We start from the raw sequence: 4767 nt of genomic DNA, 5'->3' as shown, positions 1-4767 counted from the left end.
TTCCCTCCCTCTGTCTTTCTCTCTTCAGCCCCTCCCCTCTCTCCTCTTCCCCCTCCTCCCCCTCCTCCCTCCTCTTCCCCCCTCCTCCCTCCTCCTCCCCCTTATTTCTATATCTGGTTCTGAACCACAGAACCTGGTGGCTTGATTAGCATATTCATATTATTTATGACTGCACTGTGGTTTCATTGAGATACTTGAGTGCGTGTGTGTGTGTGTGTTCACGGCGGATCCTTCTCTCCCCCTCCAGTTAAAGAGCCGTGGGGCAGAAAGTGATTCATGTTCCTTTTCCCAGAGAGCCTTGGAGCGGCCCCCCATTTTAACGCCTGGTGAGGAGGATATTGATTATTATAAACCAGTGTTTAAACTTTACGTCGCCGAGAAAAACTGCCTGCTTATTCTTCAGCATGAGGTAGTTCAGCGGGGACGTAAAGTAACACCCTAAAGAGAGAGAGAGAGGAGAGAAAGAGAGATGGAGGGAGAGAGTGTACAAAGAGGAGAGAGAAGAAAGAAAGGGATAGAGGAGAGAGAGGAGAAAGAGGAGAGACACTTTCGCCATCATCATCACTGGATGAGAGCAATGGCATGTCTGCCGTGCTAAAAGCTGATTGGCTCCAATCAGCAAGAAGTGACACGGATGGTTACACAAGAGAGTCTCAGGAAGCCTTGAATCGATTCTGATCTACTGTTCAAAACAAGCAGACGGACAGACAGACAGACAGACAGACAGACGGACGGACGGACGGACGGACGAGCGGACAGACAGGATAATAGGATAAATGATACCACTGAGATTTGTTCAGGGTAGAGGGCTGTATTTCCTTTTTTCACTTACCCCCCCCCGCCCCCCCCCCCCCCCACAAACACACTACACACACACACACACACACACAGAGCCACAGTGGACGGGCTCCAGTGGGAGCTGCAGCCTGAGAGGTTGTGATGGATGTTATGTCACCACCTGCCAGAGGCAGAGAGCTATATTACTGACCAACCTCCTGGGGACTGCCTCGCAGCCATACCTCCCCTCTTCTCCTCTCCCCTCCTCTCTTCCCCTCTCCTCCTCTCCTCCCTCTTCCTCTCCCCTCCCCTCCTCTCTCCTCCTGTCCTCCTCTCCTCCCTTCCTCTACTCTCTTCCCTCTTCCTCTCCCCTCCCCTCCCCTCCTGTCCTCCTCTCCTCCCTTCCTCTACTCTCTTCCCTCTTCCTCTCCCCTCCCCTCCTCTGCTCTTTTCTCCTTTTTTCCTCCCCTCCCCTCCCCTTCTGATTCTCTACTCCACTCTCCTCTCCTTCCTCCCCCCCCCCCCCATAACCACTCCTCTCCTGTTCTGCGTGTGAGTGCGTGTGCTGAGTCAGCCTGCTGAGCAGAGTGAGGTAACAGAGCGTACAGGCAGAGAGAGCTGGTCCTGATGGCTGCCGCTTCTCCTCCATTAGAGCTGCTGTGCAGAGACGGAGCCCTGAATGCCAGATCCCCACGCAGCATGGCTGAGAGCATGCACGGCCATGTGGGACTTACAGCTGTGGTAATGGTAGGGTCATTACGATAGTTAATAATCCTAATATCTCTCTATCTCCTACACTATCCCCTCTCTCTCTCTCTCTCTCTCTCTCTGTGTGAGGAGGGGTAGGACCCAAATGCACGATGCGAGGCATGGTCGAAACATGGGTTTTAATTCTCAAAAAACTGGGAACAAATAGGGCACTCACATGTACAGGTATTGTAAGGACAAGACAAAGACTGGACACAAAACAGAAACCTAAATACACAGAACCAAACGACACACAGGTGGACACAATAACGCTAACGAGAACAGGTGAAGACAATGACAGGGAAACACTAGGGCAGGACAAAAAAACTGAAACCGGGGGGGGGGGGGGGGGGGGGGGGGCACCGCTGTGGCCGTGACACTCTCTCTCTCACACACACACACACCACACACGGCGATGCCAAACACGCGTCCAAGACAAATACTGCACACATATTTGTTCAGGGTAGAGGCATGTATTTCCAATTTTCAAAATGTTCACACATTTACACACACACACACACTGATCTATCTCTGTGTTTCTTAATCCCTGGTGTAACTGTAGTTTCAAAGTTAACTCCGCATCCCATTTGTGTGTGTGTGTTCTACGATATGTTTGTTGACTCTCCACACAGAAGCTTCTGGACAGAGGATGGTCCTCGGGGAACCAGCCCTTCATCAAAGCCAGCAGATCCACCAACCTTCAGAGGCATCCAGTCCTTACAAAACCCCACATAGCCAGAGAGCACTGTGGAGATGTAGTTACATAGTACAGCACTGCATTTAGGAGAGAGTCAAATGCATTTAATTGAGAGTATATTACAGTCTTTTATGGATATTACCCATCCTGCCACACCTCTGCAAAACATCACCCATTGCTAACCTACCTCTACACGTTTGGATTGCTGTTCAGTAGATTTGTTGTTGTGTGTGGGGGGCAACTTTATCAATGCGACAAGCACTTTTGGTTTAAGAGACCCAAGGGAGCAATTGAGGAGAACATGAACTGCGCAGCTGTCAGTAGCCAGTTTGGGGTAAACATAAAAATCCTCCACATTTTTTCCAGCTCAGGTAAATCATTTGCTTGTGTAGCTTATGTTCAGTTTAGGAGCATTGCACAAAAAAAAACGCCCTGTGCACGAATTATGACAGTTGTAAAAGTTTGTGGCAAAAGGGTCGGCAGTAATAATTGTTAAGAAGTTAAGATACTTTTTTTTGCATGTGATATCCTTCTAAATGACTCAATTTAGTTTCTTTATCAGGTTTGCTTTTAAACCATTTTATTCACCCTTATCCATATGCCTCCTGCGCTCTCCACCCCCCCTTCTTTATCTCCCTTTTCTCTTCCTCTCTCTCCCTCTCCCCTTGTCTGTCTAGGTCCTCTCTTCCTCCATCTCTCTCTTTCTCTCTCCACAACGATTCCCACCAGTACAGTTCAGGCTCAGCTTCCCTGACAGAGTTGTATCTCCACTGCCCTGCTTCCTGGTGACATATCCATGGTTTCACATTCAGAGGATTCTAATATTGCCTGAGTCCTGGTATATTAAGGTTGGAATCTAATATCATGTCCAATATCAGCCCCCGTCTGCTCCTTGTCCCCTGTCTCATCCAGGGTGAGAGAAAGATGCTTCATTCCATTCTTCCCTCTCTCCCCTTCTTCTTCCATGTTCCCCAAGTCTGACTCTATTTCTCTCTCCCCTTTGTACCCGCCCTCTAGCTCTCCCACTCTCTCTCTCTCCCTCCCCTCTCTCCGCCTCTCTCTACCTCTCTTCTTACCCCCTTTCTCTCTACCACCCCCCTCCCCCCCGTCCCCCTCTCTCTCTTCTCATTTGCACTCTGATCCCAAGGGGTCTGTTATAAGCCACTATGTATGCATGTTTAATCTCGTAGTTTTTTCTCTTTCTCTTTCTCTGTCTCTCTATCTATCCATCTCTCAGCTCTCTGTAATGAGGACCACTCGCCTTTTCACCCATCTCAATGAATCTCTCCTCTTCTGTCCTCTCGTCCCCTCTTCTCTTCTCTTCTCTCTCCCTCTCCTCCCATGTCCTCCTCTCCTCCCCTCACCTCCTCTCTTCTCTTCCTCCCTCTCCTCCCCTCCTCCCCTGTCCTCCTCCCCTCACCTCTCTCTTCTCCTCTGCTCTCCCACCATGACAAATCCAACACATCTCTCTCTTCTGTATTGGAAATGTCATTTGCATTTATATGCAATTTGATATCAACATTGAGTTTGGATGAAGCAGGCCGTAGGGGCTCCAGTAGCTGGTCTGTGTCTGATTGCTGTGTAGCAGAGGTGGTTTGGAACTATTGTAGCATGATGAGGTCGCCGCGTCTGGGTTGCAGGGGGCTTGAAGCATTTTGGTCTAGCGGTAGCAATCAACCAACACCATTAAACACACGAATACACTAACACAGACACCTCTAAGGGAAGTGAATGTGCAAGGAGCTTCAGCTTTACTGGCTAACCCAGTCTGTTTGTCTAACATTCAGGTCACCTCTCTCTCTTTTTTTTAAATCTTTCTTTCTCTCTCTCTCTCTCTCTCTCCTCTCTCTCTCTCTCTCTCTCTCTCTCTCTCTCTCTCTCTCTCTCTCTTCTCTCTCTCTCTCTCTCTCACCTCAACTGTCATATTTTCACTTCTCTTCACCCTTCCAATCCTCTCTTCACCTTTCCCCTCCTCCCTCCACCCCTCCACTGCTCCTCTTTCCTCACCTGTCATCTCCTCTGTGAGACCAAAGGGTAAATAACCCAGCTCTCAAAAGTCTCTGGAACATGTGCTACATCAATCAGCAATCCCTCCATCCTCCTCTATCCCTCCATCCTCACATCCCTCCCTCCCTCTGCCCTCTGCCTGACGCTCTCCAGACCTTCGCTCTCATTCTCTCTTTTCAGACACTTCCTGCTCTCCAGCATGAATGCGTCCAATCAAAATCAAAACGCCGTCATCCTGCCACTCGAAAAAAGCAACATATCCTGTGTTGATTGATGTCCTTTTAAATAGTCATCAGAGAGCGAGAGAAAGTGAGAGGAAAGAGAGAAAGGGAGAGAGAGAGAGGCGCGTGAATGGACTTGTGTGTGTGTGACACACGCATCCGACTCCTTCCCCAGAAGTGTCAGGTTCCTCCCCCCCCCCCCCCCCCCCCATCACGTTGCACCCCCCGACGTGAGGTGCAACGTGATACGGCACACAGGTGCGGGGTTCTTCAGGAGGACAAATAAACTCCTGTGGAGACGAAGACTCGCTCCGCCAT

This window comes from Osmerus mordax, chromosome 14 (assembly GCF_038355195.1).
Source record: "Osmerus mordax isolate fOsmMor3 chromosome 14, fOsmMor3.pri, whole genome shotgun sequence".
In the NCBI taxonomy this organism is placed as follows: domain Eukaryota; kingdom Metazoa; phylum Chordata; class Actinopteri; order Osmeriformes; family Osmeridae; genus Osmerus; species Osmerus mordax.
This window is presented reverse-complemented; position numbering follows the sequence as displayed.